We start from the raw sequence: 17,204 nt of genomic DNA on the forward strand, positions 1-17,204 counted from the left end.
ATCAGACAAAAATCTGATATTTTCTTATGGAAAGATCTGTTGATAAATAAACCTGATCGAAACTGGATCTTACAATAGCAAGAGAATGTAAGAGAGAAAGAGGTCTGGGAAGACAGTGAGAGCAGGCATCAGACTTCTGGGTAATCTGCATTATGAAGAGAGACAGCTCCAAGCTGGATTGAACTGGCGTCTCCGGCATGGGAGGCGGGCGCGCTAACGAGGAGGCTAAAGGCTACAGCCTCTAGTGTCAGTTGCTAGTACGCCTCTTGAGGCCAGGGGAGTGAGGTTTACACATTGCACAGCTACCTACCAGCTGGCTACTGTTACACTCACCCCCCAAATCTCACTCCCATCTGGGTCACGGCACCACTGTAGGTGGGCGCACTAACGAGGAGGCTAAATGCTACAGCCTCTAGTGTCAGTTGCTAGTACGCCTCTTGAGGCCAGGGGAGTAAGGTTTACACATTGCAAAGCAACTAACCAGCTGGCTACCGTTACAGAGACAGCAGAATCAATGGACCTGTCTGAGTGTGAGAGAGAAGGGAGCCCTGGTTCCATGCCCAGCTCGCCCTAGTCATCCTGGAGTACACTAAACCAGAGAAAGCATGCAAGCTCATCTCCTCCCCGAGACCAGGGCTACTCACAGGGGGCATCAGTTGGTGGAAAGGATGGCCCATGAAACAGTAAATCAGCCAAGTCTGTCGCTAACACTTAGCACGGCAATATGTTCCAATATATCCCAGTCAAGGGAGTGGAGGTGAGCTGACCCATTGAATGGGGTGGAGAGAGAGAGAGGTCTGATGAACAGGAGCAATTGAATGAGAAAGAAGAAATGCAGGAATAAGAATGAGAGTGAAAGATAGCAAGTGAATATTGGTGCAGAAGGAGAAAACAGAGCAAAATAGTGTAGGAAATCCAGCTTTCTCCTGGCTAGAGCAGTGTAATGATTAGAAATAAGCAATAGCTCACGTTTTTGCCTGCTCTGTGCCTTCTCAAAATTCTGTGTAAAGATGCAGTGTCGCATTAAAAGCCAGACTAAATTATGCCTGCTCTGACTCACTTCAGCCCCTAGTATCAAAGCAGTTTTGATATTGCTTTGGTTCTGTGCAGCCCTAAACTTTGTTATTGTCATGATAGAGCATATATTTCAGAATTTAGCTTAATATTTTAAAAGTATAATTTCATATTTCAATATTCAATAATTTTATTGAACCTTATATCTTTATGTATGCAATTGTAATTGCTGTGCAAATGCATTAATGCCACCTCTGAGCTGCATTAAACTGTCACTTCAGATGCAGCTTCTTTGCCACCTTTGCAGTGTAAAGATGGCTTAAGACCACCATGTAAGACACATGGTTTAGTGTTTGTGAAATGCTATGCAAATAAAATAACATCATACTTATAAAATATGTCTTAGCATTTATTTTGAATGTGAGTGCAATTTATTTGAATATAGAATAAGTAAAATACTACTTACAGTATGTGAACCAATATTTTAAACACTATAGATGCATATTTGTTTACTTATGTTTACTTGACAAGACTGATGGCCAGTGAGACAAGTGAAAAGAGTACATAGGCCTAAATAGACTAGATTTTGTTAGTGGCACTTGCCTGTGTAAAACTTGTTGGCACAATGCTAGAGTATTATGTGTGGTTGCCAGGGTTGTTACTAAGGAGATCTAAATGTTATTAGTTCATTGTTCTGTGGTTGCTAGGAAATTATTGGTGATTGCTAGATATTATGCTCACAACAGTGGAGATGATTGTGGACTTTAGGAGGAACACCCCAACATTGACCCTGCTCACCATTCTGAAGAGTACTGTGGCAACAGTGGAGTTATTCATGTTCCTGGGCTCTACCATCTCACTGGATCTGAAGTGGGAGACCCACATTGACTCCACTGTGGAAAAAGGCCTAGCAGAGGTTGTACGTCCTTCGCCAGTTGAGGAAGTTCAACCTGCATTAGGCGCTAATGATACAGTTCTACTCAGCAGTCACTGAGTCTCTCCCCTGCACTTCAGTAACAGTCTGGATTGGTTCAGCTATGAATCTGGACATCAGAAGATTACAAAGGACAGTTCGAACTGCTGAGCAGATTACTGGTTGCCCCTACCCTCCCTTGAAGAACTGTACACTTCCAGAATGAGGAAAGGGGCTTGACAAATCACTCTGGACCCCACTCACCCAGCCCACTACCTCTCTGAACTGTTGCCTTCTAGCCGGCGCTACAGAGCACTGAGCACCAGAACCGTCAGGCACAAGAACAGTTTTTTTTTCCCTCAGGCTATCCATTTCAAGAACAATTAAAACTGCCCCACTGAGCAAAAATTATGTGCAATACACAGCTTAGTCTATTTATATTTATCCAGCATATCCTACCTCTTCTACCATTATAATTCCCTTGCACTACCTAATAAAATAAAAATAAATCTGTATATAACAGATTTGCATTTGTACATACATATATATTGTTTGTGCACTGGAAGCTTCTGTCACCAAGACAAATTCCTTATATGTGTAAGCATACTTAAAGCTCATTCTGATTCTGATTCTGGTCTCAAGATATAGTTTGAGTCCTTCCTGCAATGCAAGTCTATTGGATTTTTTTCTGCAGTTTTATGATTCTCTATTCACAAAGCTATTCCAAGTTCAATACAAGTTAAGCTCAATCGACAGCATTTGTGTCATAATATTAATGACCACAAAAAGTAATTGTAACTTGCCCCTTCTTTTCTTAAAAAAAAAAGCTCAAATCTGGGTTACTGTGGGGCACTTACAATGGAAGTGAATGGGGGCCAATTTTTTAAGGTTAAAATACTCACTATTTCAAAATGATAGCCACAAGACATAAACAATATGCGAGTTGACATGATTGAAGTGTGATAAAATCACTTACTAACCTTTTCTGTATTTAGTTATAGCCAAGTTTATGGCTTTTTTGCCATGACAATGTAATGTCACCAAACCTTAAAACCATAAAATGACTGTAGAGCTGCTCAAATAATACATGTGTTTTAACAGAAGAATTCATGTAAGTGCTTTTATAAAATAATAAGCTTCACATTTCTGCCTTTAAACCCTCTAAAAATTGTCCAAATTCACTTCAATTGTAAGTGCCTCATTGTAACCTAAATTTTTGCTTTTTTTTTAAAGAAAAGGAGGGAATTAATTTTTGTTGTATTCAACATTATGCCACAAATGATGTCGATTGAGCTTAACTTGTATTGAACCAGATGCGTAGAAAGGTAATAGCACAAATCTCTTCAACAGTCCTCACTGTTTGATGTATCATTCACGTCTGTAGCACAAAACTTGAAAGCAAGAAAGAATGAACTGAATACTAAAATGGAGATATAGGTGGAAAACAAAAGAACAACAAAATAACTATTAGGAGGAAATTCTCGAGCTGTAAAACAAAAACTGATATTCTCTCTATCTGTTCCTCAAACTGAGACCATCGTAAGGATTTAAGATGTTTTGGAGGCTGTTCTCCCTGTGGAAGCCCATGATTTTTCTTATTCAAAAACAATGTTTGTACAAAATAAATCACGAAACAAGGGGGAACGAGAAAGACAGACTGAAAGAAAAATTGAAAAAGAAAATCAAAGCAACTACCAAAAACTACGTATCATTTTTATCCCATCGGGGGAGCAACTTGTAAGTCAACAACCTGTGGCACAGAACCGTCATTTGGGAGAGCGGATCACCATCCCCGTTTGCCTCTCCTCTGTAATATACAACTCCACGGCTAATTCTCACTCTTCCTCTCCTGTCACTTGTCTTTATATGTCACAGATTCACATGTGCCAACTGAGCCGTCAAGAGCCGATAGAGTTCTCTAATTGGACACAGGAGACCAACGCCTTTGTGCTAAAACATGACACTTCAAACGTAACACATAAAGCTCTTCCTCTCTCACACAGATGCATACAAGAACAAAACACCACAATGTATCGTATACTTAAGCTCTGCGCTCTGCTCTCCCTCCTCATACATACTGGAATCATTTCTAAACCAACTGGTGGGAGAACGATAGTTAAAAGTGGATTGCTCCTGTGGGTTAGCTGCATGTGTGATATATTTTACATAAACTGCAACATCTTATTTAGGTTTAATGATACCATGATTAATAACCTGGTAACTGCATGCACCATCTAGATGCCTGCATGCACTCCATTCCAACAGGCCAGATGTGAAGTACTGTAGTGACTAAGGACTTAAATTTGTGTCTGTTTCTCAACCTAAGTGATTGCATCACTTCAGAAGACATTGATTGAACTTGAGTCGTATAAATTACTTTGATACTGCTTTTATGTCCTTTCTGGAGCTTGTAAATTTTTGGACCCCATTGACTTGCACTGTTTGGTCCTATAGAATTATGGTGTTTTTTTTATTTTGTTGGTGTTAATGAAATCTGATATTACACTGCACCTTAAGTAAAAAAAAAAGTTCCAGATGCTTAGATAATTAAAAATGTATCCAAATCATTTCCAATGTAAACATGAAATGCAAATAAGTAATTATGTTATATATTAATGAATTGCAATTCCGTAATAAACCAAAGTCATATTTGGTGAGTTCACACAGCCTACACACAAAGGGATAGTTCACCCAAATAATTCAAAAGTCTCATGATTTACTCACCCCACCGTTTTTTCCAAACCAGTATGACTTTCTTAAATGGAAAACAAAATATGTTAGACAGAATGATAGTGATTGACAGCCTCAGTCCTCCAGTATCCTTGTGTTGTACAGATGAAAACAATCCATACGAATTTCGAACAACATGAGGGTGAGTAAATGACTACCCTATAAACACAATCACTACACGGTTGCTAAAGCCCAAAACGACAAAACAAAAGCCCAAATGAAATGCGCATACACAAATCATAAATCTGTGTGAATCTCTGTGTGTTACAGGCAAAGCAAAGAGGTCAACTTTATGCTATTGAGGCATCCTGATGTACACACACTGCTAAATATTCAAACGCACACACTCTAAGCTCTCTAAGAGCAAGAGAGAAACAGCAAGAAAAAAATCTTGTAGCGAAATCCCACCACCCTTGTTAATAAAGCCCCACAGGTCTGAATATGTATGAATTATGTATATGTGTCATCAGGCATGTCATACTCTACAGCACACAAACACACTCACACATCTAAGATAAATCAAGAGTCTCTTGTGTCTCGGTAGTGCTAGAATATGTTCTACCGTTCATCTGATTAATCTAAAATTGCTTCATAAATTGGTCATGTTCATACGCACACAAACACTAACTGTAGGCTATATATTTACATTTTCTTTTATGTTCTTGGCAGAATCATTCTTCTCAGAGCAACTTAAAGAAAGCATAAAACTGTTTGTGATAATTAAGCAGTGAGTTAAAGTTACAAGTTGAGTACAGAGATAAAGCCACATACTGCCAATTGTACCACTACCAGTACAATTGTGTTAACAGCATTAGAGAAGTGTTAGTTTCCACAAGTGGGAATGGTCAGGGATGAGAGTTCGTTTTTTATGAAGTACGAAGAGAGGAAAATGGCAAACATTTGAAAACGAGTAATTCTGGCTCTGAAATCTGATTAGATAAGCCAAATTCTTAGACATGTTTGTTCTACAATAGCCAATATACACACACCTATGTCCATATATGAATTTAATTTAATGCACCAACCATTAATTTATATTACATTGTTTGGCAACCATTAACACCCTAATGAGCTAATGATCTACATTACTAGAAACAATTTTATTATATTTTTAGTTGATTTATCACACATCAGGAGGTAACAGGGTTATGTACAAGATGTGGACAGCCTTTTATAACTATTATATGACTTTATATAATTTTGACTTTTGGACATCAAACTCTCAAACGTCTTCTCTTAAAGGTGCTGTAAGCTATTTTTTTCCATGGAAAACTATGCAAAAATGGTTCCTGCTCCCTTATAGATATTAATGAAATAAGAGTCCTGAGATATCTCAGCGGTCTCTGTGACAGCTATAGACTTTGTAAACGGCAAACAAAAATGTGTCATTGATGCTTTTCACCTGTCAATCATTTTGCTTGTTCTCATAGAGTTGTATTTGAAGCAGATCATTGAGGCTAGGATCCATAATGTTTGTCAGTTGAGGGCACTGTTGAATTTGACAGCCACAGGAACAAACAATGCTGCTCTTTTGCTTGGTTTTGGTCTCAAATTAATCTTTGGAGGGCGGGGTTTTGGAATGAGGTGCATGGCTAATTCAACGGCTCAGTCATGTGAAAGTTTCAGAATGCTAAAATTGCTTTCAGCACCCATAAAATAGACCACAATTATTCCTGTAAGGCTTTAAGAACTGCATCCATTTTTCTTGGATTTCTGTTCAAAACGAGAGTGCTCCTTAACAGGCTAACTATGCTTTTAATTGTTGGGTACAATAAGGACAAGACTTTTAAGGTGTTGAAGCACAATCAGCAACTTAGACTTTTGAATTGTTCAAAATCAGCTACTTTTAATACTATGCTAATTTGAGGTTAGATAATAGTTTAAAGAGTTTAGAGATAGTTCTTTCTGTCCAAAGGTAATGGGATTTGTACCTTTAATGCTTCAAAGAAACAATGGGACACCAATCTGAACCCTATTCATAGGAAACTGCCTACTGCTATATTTGATCTCTCCTCCTCTGGGGATAATTATGTGAAAAAAGTCCTCTGAAATCTACTTAAGATTTTTTGATTCAGTACATGAGGCCACAAACTTCCTCACTCTGTCCATGAGTGTCCAACTTTTTTAATTTTTTTTTTACACATTTGTGAAGTTTCATGGTGCTGTGGCAGCACTTTGCCTTCAGCAGATGGAACACCTCTGCTTCACTCTCTCCGGAGAATTCCACCCTCTTTAATTATTTTAAACCTCTTCAGTCCTCTTCCTCTCTTTCTCTGTCTCCTTTCACGCTCTAGCTCCCTCTCTTTTCTTTCTCCCCACAATCCTTCTCTCCCTCTTACACTCTCCCTTGTTGAAACATCTGTTGTTTATCAGTTATCCTCATCCCTAGCACTCTGTCCCGAAGTGAGGGATGGGGGCCTCCGTCCTTGGGGGCTCCTGTCACTCACTGATCACCTGCTCCAGGGTCTGAGAGATGGTAGTCTGTACTTACGACAACCATACACCGGTCAGCACCATAAAAACAGCGCTAATGTATGCAAGGGAGACAAAAGATGATGATGGGTTTTCCCAGTGGAGGTAAAACTCAGTCACCAGCTCTCAGAGAGAGAGAGAATGAGAGAGAGGGAGAGAGACCCACAAGATAAAAGTAGAGACGGTAAATCAAGGAAAGGAAGATATATACTCTGTTCCAAAACCTAGTAAGCATTGCTGTCTACTGCCTTCACAGGCAGCTGACTTCTAAAGCAGCAGTCTAACTTGAATGGAATCACATAAAACTCACTAAGTTTTACTCAGGCAGCAATGTTGCATGTCACACAAATAGCTATGTGTAGCTATGTAACAATAATGATACCATCTGTTTATTTTCTTTAGCAAAATCACACTAAAAGCTTGGCCCAGCCAATGGGCATGCCAAAAAACAGGTGATTACTCTTTTAAAAACGTGATAGCTCCTTAAACTGAAAGGCTGTTCTTCCAATCATACAGCCACTATACTAGGTTTTGCCATTTCTGATTTTCTTCAAGTGGTCTAGTTCTACGGTAGCATGTTGCTATAAGCGAACAACACAAAATCTAATAAGCATAAAAATACATAATATATAAATGTTGCTGAAGTATTACAATTTTTACAATATTTTTTTTATTGATTTGTTTATTTACCAGCGCTAGGGAGGCAACTTTGAAACTGTACCTTCCAAAACAATAAACTACTCATAAAAATTAATTAAACTACAGTTAAGATACTCTTTTAAAATATGTAGTAAGCTCTACTACCAGCTACTAACAAAAAGTAGCAAAATTCATTAAAGCTATTTCAAGAATAAAATATTTTTAAATATATAACAATCGGATGATTATATTTTTAATTCTGGCATCAAAAGTTCTTATAGCAAAATTCAATTATATCACCTGGCAGTTATATATTTGTGGCAGGGAGGAGGGCGGGGCCGGGTCGTGATTCTACACACCCGGTCCCTTATCAGGCTAATCAAGCCTCCGAGAGGGATAAAGGCAAACTGCGGAGGATGGTGCAGGAGAGACCCTTCTGTTCCCCGAGAACGTGGCAGGCGTTCTGTTCACCAGGGGCTGGAGGACTGCCTCCGATCTGCCCAGAGAGGTGCGGCTGTCATCCGTTTGAGGGTGGAGGAGTGGCCGAGGAACAAGCTACGGCGTATCGGAGAACTGGCGAGTCAGTGGGTTTTTTTTTCATCTCCCTCTCCTTTCTCTCTCTCACTGCTGATCCACGTTGGCCTTTTCCCTCTCATTTAAATTTGACAGTGTTTTTTGGGGGGGTTCTACACTGTTACAGGAAGTACCCCCCCATTTTTATTATTTCTGTTTCCCTCCCCTTGTCCCCTCCCTCATCCAGGTAGACGGGGATGACCTGCCGGCAGACGGGTCGAAAGGCACGCCCCTCCCCAGGAAAGGGGGATGTACGTCATGCCGGGGGCTCCCCAGCCTGAGAGAATGAGGGAGGAATATGGCAGAGGCGGAGGGCGGGGCCGGGTCATGATTCTAAACACCCGGTCCCTTATCAGGCTAATCAAGCCTCCGAGAGGGATAAGGCCGACTGCGGAGGATGGTGCGGGAGAGAGAGAGATCATTTACGGACATGTCCGTCGTGTGTGTGTGTTTGTCTTTTGTTTACGTTAATCATTAAAATATTATTTATGTCGTCAAGCCGGTTCTCACCTCCTCCTTTCCATTGAACTGCGTTACAATATTAAATTAGGATGGCATCAAATAAATATGGTGACAATATCAAATTCAACTTAAATTTATACTTAAAAGAATATTTTCTGTTCAATACAAGTTAAGCTCAATCGACAGCATTTGTGGCATTCATATTGATTACCACAAAAGTTTACTTTGACTCATCTCTCCTTTTCTTGAAAAAAAGCAAAAATCTTGGTTCCAGTGAGGCACTTACAACGGATGTTAATGTGGACCATTTTTGAAGGTTAAAATACTCACTATTTCAAAATTATAGCCACAAGACATAAAAGATATGCATGTAAACATGATTTTAGTGTCATAAAATCACTTACAAACCTTTTCTGTGTAGTTATAGGCAATTTTACCATTTTGTTAATTTTGTTTTTAAACCTCTACATGAGAGAGAGAGAGAGAGAGAGAGAGAGGGATGCTTAGGGGAGTTCTTTGTTTACTTCAGCTCCATTGCTGTGTTCGCAATACAGTGTGACAAATTTAGCTTTTTATGACGCAACAGAGCTGAGCTATTGTCAAGTTACTGAAAAATGTAGTTAAGTTAGTAGTGTCTCTACTTTTAGTTAACTAATTCCCCAACACTGATTCTGACAATACAATTTTTTCCAGACTTTTTTAACAAAGCATTCTTAAATTGCCTTCTTCATGAAGGAAGAGCTTTAGAATTTGAGAAGAAGGTACCTTTTGTAACAGCCTTCATAATATTAGAATGGCTGTGATTTCTTAAAACGCTGTCTACATAGGTAAAACAATGTTTTGGAACAGAGGAATAGAAAGAGAGGTATAAAGGAGAGGTTGATGTAAAATAAATATGAAGCAAAGGAAGTTGAAAGTGAAAAAAGGAAAGCAAACATACATACAGCAGAGATTCTTCCCATTTTGAAAAGCATCATCTCTGGTTGACTCACTGATGGTTGACTCCGATGGCTAACTGTGATCTCTTTTATTTAAACTGAAAACTCAGATTATTGATCTCCATCTAGGGCTAATTGATGTTGCAATGTTGACATCTGCTGCCAATGCCCACTTGATGTTTCCTAATTTCTTTGTCAGTCCAGAATCTCTCCAAAAGAAGCCAGTACTCTTAAACGTTTCCCCCATTCACTCCTATTGATTTTTTCCACCATTCTACAAAAGCTAAAGGCAGCTTGTAGACTGTGGAAGAGCTGTATTAGGCTTGTTGGTCAGCACTTGAGAAAGCCCTAGCAGAGAACAACCATCTTCCTGCTTTTAGTTGGGAGACAACAAAAACAATCAATCTTGTCCCTGAGAGGAAAAAAAGCCCACAGCCACTTTGTGCTCTACTGCACTATTCCACTTGATCTTTCAATTTATGCCTCACAGCCAAGAGCTTGTCCTAGTGAAAAGTATGGGTACATTTGTGATTTTCTATGTGTCTTGATATACAGTACATACCTGTATTTATTTAAAACTTATTTACTATTTAGCACCTTCAGGCCACTTAAAATCCTTTTCGCAAAATGATTGGTCAAATAAACGCCTAGCCCTCTGCATTTACCTCAAAAACATACAAGGACTCCTTCTCCAATCTGAAGAGGAGCTTAAAAGGAATCAGGAAAAGTTGCACAAAATTGCTCCTGATTACTAGGCCTGGGATGTCTTGAAGAGATAGCAATTTAGAGATGACTTATCTTTGTGTAGATAACTGCCTCCTACAGGTTAAGCAGTGAAGCCCCATTAACTCTCCGAAACTGCGGGTGCCATCTCTTCATCTGACTTCAATTTAGCAAGTTCAAATACTTCAGCATGCCAATTTTCCTACCTACATTTTCTTCCTTCTTGCTTTTTCACTCGCAGGCAGAACGTTTTTTTATAAATGACGAAAAGGCGTGAAAATGATTACTAGGGAATGATGTGACATTTGAGCTTTGGTCCAATCTCAAATATCAAGTTGCATTCGGTTCCACCACCGTGAATGAACATTCTCTTATGCCTAACACCACTCATACAAAGGTCAGCTACGCCTACAGCTTACGCAAAGGTGGGCTCATTTAAAAGTCGTGTTATAAAAGCAATCTTATTAAAAATGAACTAAGTGACCTGCCATTGCTGTAAATATACAATTGATATGCATATGGGTGATGGTGGAATGACACTTGCACTGTCTTTTGAAAATTTGTTTGTATAGGCCTTAAAAAGAAAGCTGCAGTTTAACATAGGTCAGCCGTACGTTACATGGCCAAGGACACCAACCCTTAAAACACTATTCACATTCAACAAGCTCTCCAAATACTCTTAAAGGAGTAAAACAAAGCTCAAACCAAAAAGCATTTTCCATCCACCTCAACAGAATGCATTCCGAGACACTTACTGGAAAGGAAAAAGGCACAACAGAGTAAAATATCTACAATATTCTACAGAAAATAAGTTCTTACAGACCCTCAACTCTACAAGGGCATACATACCAATCATTCTATATTCAAATAACCTGAATAGTGCCCCTGCAATGGTGTTTAATAAAATGTGGCAAGGTCCTGGGAAATGCAGTCACTTTTACACTCATTGTTAGAGCTGAAACACAGACTCACTGGTGCAGAAGTACAGCACAGCGAATCGTGAAATTCACATCTACCTTAAAGTAGAAACACTGTCTGAAATCATTGAGCAACTACTCCCTATGGTTTTCTGAACTATTATAAGACCAAGCTATTCACTGCTGCAGTGGTAAGGCAAGGAAAACATCTCACATTAGCTTAGCCTGAAGACAAAGATAAGACCATGGAAAGAAACTGGCTAGGGTACATGATTGGCAAGCTGCAGGTAGCTGTGATTGACAGTAGATTTCGAAATGCTTTTATTTTTAGCACCTAAAATGCTTCATCCAGTGGGTAGAAAACTGTGCTGTGGAAAAAGTGTGATGAAGAGTGGAAAAAACATCTGAAGTATACACAGTGTCCTTTCTGTAAATAAATGTTACTCCACAACTTTTTCATTAACGTGAGAAGAAACCATCCAAGGTTAATTATCCTCAAAAATTGCTCGTCCTTGGCTGGAAAGACAAGACTCATGCTCGGACACGGACGTGCAGAGGAAAGATATAACACGGATCACTTTCTCCTCATTGGAAACCCCAGCAGACCTGAGCATCTCAGCGCAACACGATTCGCCCAAAACACGACTGATGCGTATGATGAGCTGTACTGGGCTCGGAGAATTGGATCTTTTAATCTTGCAAAGTAGGAGAGGAACTCGCCAGGCAGAACTGATTGAATTTTTGCCCCCTTTTTTCTTCTCTGAGCAAGTCCAGAATTTGGAGCAATAAAGTTATAACAGCATTCATTACTTTTCACTGAGTTCTGGGACATTATGTCTTCTCGCTCCTTTTCCTCTTGTCTTTTCCCCCCATTGCCACATCAGAGGGCCAGATACAGTTCAGGTCGCATTGATTGAGACATAGAGACACAATCCACATGGCCTTTAATGCTAACCTACCCCAGACAGTGAATAAAAAAATCACAATGCAATGAAATCACTGCTTCATGATAACAAAAAAAAGGCCTATTTCTAATCAACTTGGTAACTTGTATTAAGTTTTATGCACAATTACACAATTCTGCGGAAGGGATTTAAACATTGTAAAAGTTCTCCAGTTACAGTCACAATAATTATTTTTTTTTTAAAAGACAGCCAATTATCGGCCAATAGTTTTAAAAACAAATTTTAGTTAGTACAAATACCAGTGAAGTTTCACAATTCTTGTTTTGAAAATGAAATACCACAGTAAAAATGGATAATATGCTAATATGCTATTTTTAAAAGGTTAATATTAACGTAAATATAAACACTGGTGGCTAAGTTCAAGGCTCTGATTCTTGCATACGGAACAGTCACTGGTTTTGCTCCAGCTTTCAAGCATTTCTGCAGATATTTTATATTCTACTATATATATATATATATATATATATATATATATATATATATATATATATATATATATGCTGGCTGCCAAAATTTTGAATAATGTTCAGATTTTGCTCTTATGGAAAGAAATTGGTACTTTAATTCACCAAAGTGGCATTCAGCTGATCACAAGTCAGGACATTAATATCATGAAAAATTACTATTAGAATTTGACAAAGAATTCAGAACTTCTTTAACTACTTCAGAGTTCTCATCAAAAAATCCTCCACATGCAACAATAAAAGCTTTGTAGTTCCTTGTCATTCTAACTGTCAGTTTGTCCAGATACTCTGGTGACATTTCACCCCACATTTTCAGTAGCACTTGCCATAAATGTCTTGTTGGGCACTTCTCAAGCACCTCACAGTCTAGCTGATCCCATAAATGCTCAATGGGTTAAGATCCATAACACTCTTTTCAAATTATCTGTTGTCCAATGTCTGTTTCTTTGTCCACTCTTTCAAAAGTGTCTTTTTCTTTGCAATTTTTCCCATAAGGCCTGCACCCCTGAGTCTTCTCTTTACTGTTGTACATGGAACTGGTGTTGAGCAGGTAGAATTCAATGAAGCTGTCAGCTGAGGACATGTGGCATTTCTATTTCTCAAACTAGAGTCTCTGATGTACTTATCCTCTTGTTTAGATGTACATCTGGCCTTCCACATCTCTTTCTGTCCTTGTTAGAGCCAGTTGCCCTTGTCTTTGAAGACTTTAGTGTACACCTTTGTATGAAATCTTCAGTTTTTTTGGCAGTTACAAACATTGTATAACCTTCATTCCTCAGATCAATGATTGTCTGATGAGTTTCTGGAGAAAGCTGTTTCTTTTTTGCCATTTTTGACCTAATATTGACATGCTAGTCTATTGCATATTGTGGCAACTCAAAAATGTTACGCTTGATTTAGTGAACCAAATAGCTTTCAACTGTGTTTGATATAATGGCAATAAAAAGTGATAAAAAGTGATTTTTAGTACCATATTAGCAATTTAGCATGATTACTCATGGATAAGGTGTTGGAATGATGGCTGCTGGAAATGGGGCCTGTCTAGATTTGATGTTTTTTACATCAGTAATGTCCTGACTATACTTTGTGATCAGTTGAATGCCACTTTGTTGAATTTAAGTACCAATTTCTTTCCAAAAAAGCAAAATCTGTACATTATTCAAAACTTTTGGCCGCCAGTGTATTTATATATATATTTAAATACATTACCGGTCAAACATTTTGAAACACTTACTTATTCTTTGTTATATTTTTGTTTATATTTATATGTTTTTTTTCTCTCTATCAACAATGCAATATTGGGGGTTGCCAATTTGGAATATCAAATTTGTTGGTTTTTCATTTTCCAATTAGTGCCCTTGGAATCTCATTATACTGCGTACCTATGCTACATTCATTTTTTGCATAGCCGTATTTCAAACATTACACGAGTTCATGCTACTAAGACAGACAGAAAACATGGACAAGTTCTTGAAAAGGAAAACAATCGACAATGGTTATGTGGGATAGTGGTGTGCCAAGGGAGTTTTTAATCATAAAACCCTAAACCACAAAGTGTTCATCTGCACAAAAGGATCCAAAAGAAAACACACAGCAGTATGTAAATTCTGCGATGCAATGCTCAGCTGGGACCACGTCAAACTTTTATCGGCACTTACAAAGGAAGCATGAAGAAAGGTAAGCTAAATGTAAGTGATGCTAGCAAACTTAACTAGCTAACGTTAGCAATCTGCCTCTTGCTGCATACCATTCAACTCAGAAAGTTACTATATTGTTTAAGACAGAGAAAAGTGAAGACTTAATTATTGAATAACTGTTTGATATATTCTGTGCTTTATGGTTTCTATGGGAAGTGTCATCCAGAAAACCTGATGCAATGCTTACACAAAATTTATATTGTTTTAGGTGGATGGTAAAACTTGGGAAAGGAGTGTTGAATAAAGATGGTTAAACTGATTTCAGCTCCTTTGTGTTTGTTTGTATTATTTGTTTGCTCATAGAAAATAAAGGAAAATTCACACATATAATTAAACTCTGCAATACTTTTGATTATTTTATCAAGACATTTGTCATGGTACACTGATACACACACTGATAGCTCAGAGAAGAGAAAGGATTCCTCTGAATTTTTCATTCTAAGCTTTCCTGGAATCTACATTGTGCGGAATCTGGCAGAGGGGTGCTGACGCGAAGCCAGCCGAGGAAGGGCTAAGAGCCATGAGGGAAGAGAAGAAGCGAGGATGCAAGAGCATGCAGAAGAGAGAGATGATGAAGAAGAGAGTGTTCATCCTAGGCAGGGAGACTTTGTACTGTAGAGGTTGGCCGCACCCCAAAAATGTCTTGAGCCAATCAGAAGTGTCTTTTCAGATACCATGTGATCATCTCCCTGTCCCACCTTCTGAAGGTGATTAATGAGTCTTTGTCTGTGAAGATTACCGTTTCCCGCTCAAAATACGGTAATGTTTAATCATGACCTATTATATCTTGGATACAACTGAACATATCAAAAATGTATTAACATAAACATTCCTTAAATGCTGAAAGAATCTCACCAATAGTAAACATGATGTGCTTTATCATGAATGGTTACCATTCTTGTAATATGACATGAATAAAATAAGATTAAAGATTATAATCCTCACTTTGTCAGTTATAAGTGATTACTACACATATTTTAAAGGTTACATCAGACTACAATCATTTGTGTAAAATAAAAGTTTACTATCAAAAATAGACTGTGCATTGTGCAGTGTAGAACGATACAATTAAGTCTTTTGATAGTGTTATAATACATGTATATTCACTGTTAAAACCTAAGAAAAGTTAGTTTTGCAATTGTGTCAAATTGTTTATATCAAAGAACAAAGACTTTTCTGAGTGGGGTTTTTGTAGACTGTTGGGCATCAGCAGGTAAAGTCTTAATTTACAATGCTGAGGAATTTCGGGGTAAAAGGTTGGGTTTCCTGGACAACATCCCTTGATTTGTGACAGTTTCATTAGTCAGATGCAGAGCAGCTCAGACTCTGTTGCGACAGTCAGAATTTTCTTAGCTTCTTAATGCTTCGAGGAATTTCCGGTGTCATAGGCCATCTTGGTGTAATTCTGTTCCCTTTACAAAAAGCTTCAGTAGGATGTTGCGCTGAGAAAAAGCACTTTGGGAACAATCCTACATTGTGACCAGCTGTGAATATGTGTGTAACATGTCAATGAACATTGACCGGAATTTATAGCCTCGGCTGGTGAGATCATTAGATGCACCTGTGGCCAGGCTATAAATAGACGCATCATCAGATCCAGTTTTTTTCAGAGCCCATTCTGTGTGTATGTGTCTCACAAGCCTGTCACAAACTTTCTTTCCTCTACTAGGAGTTAAAATTTGGTTAGGCAGTGATCCTTCTCGTAAGCCTGAAGCGCGCCTCGGCGCCTCTTCGTTTCACGAGGGTGGCGCTGAACCTCTGTACATTCCACGCATAATAATAAAGCGGCTGAGAAATTACTCGAGGTGGTTAATTGGGCTGTGGCCAGACTACAGCTAGACCCCCCCACCCCCCCACAGATTTCTGTCTGGTGGCAAAAAAATAAAAGATAAAGGGAACGCTATATTAGTCCCTTCCTTTCTTTGATGACCTTCAATGATGCCGCCGGTCGAAGAGACGCTTACAGGCTATCTCTCGCCGGGCTCAGCATCGTCATTTAAAAAGCCCTCTCTCCCCACAAAGCCTTGCAGTCTTGAGCCATGAGTCATATTTGGTAGTTGAAAACATGATTAGAATTTGCCCAAATCAGCCAAAGTAATTAATAAACAAACATGTAAAGTGTGGTCAATGTGAAAAATGTTATAAACAACTGGCATTCATTTTTTTGCAGGTATAACATTTAATTTAATACCCAAAAATTATCAATAATGAACAATTATGTCCAATTAAAATCAATTATTTTACCAAAAATGTGTGTGCTTTGTATTCTTGATGCTAAGAAAATTGCATTTGTATATTAGCAAAATGCTAACGTCAAAATCTATTGAAATAATTTAGTCAAATCTCCTGTATGTATTACTTGAAGAGCACTGTTCATAATTTCAATTATGTCTATATTGGACTAAAATTAGTCCATCAGGTGGCTCTGGTCTGGCTGTTAACACACTGAAGAAGAATGCAAGGAGAGCAGTATATGTCATAAAAAAAAATGTCATAACATAGAAATCACAATCAAAACCTGGAACAAAATATTTGAAAGTGTCACTTTACCTGTCACCCTGTATGGAAGTGAGATCTGGGGTCCCCTCTGTAGTCACGACTTCACTAAATTGGATAAACACCCTGTTGAGACCCCCATACAGAATTCTGTAGGAACATTTTAAGAGTCCAAAAGAAAACGCCAAATAATCTACGCCG

This window comes from Xyrauchen texanus, chromosome 11 (assembly GCF_025860055.1).
Source record: "Xyrauchen texanus isolate HMW12.3.18 chromosome 11, RBS_HiC_50CHRs, whole genome shotgun sequence".
In the NCBI taxonomy this organism is placed as follows: domain Eukaryota; kingdom Metazoa; phylum Chordata; class Actinopteri; order Cypriniformes; family Catostomidae; genus Xyrauchen; species Xyrauchen texanus.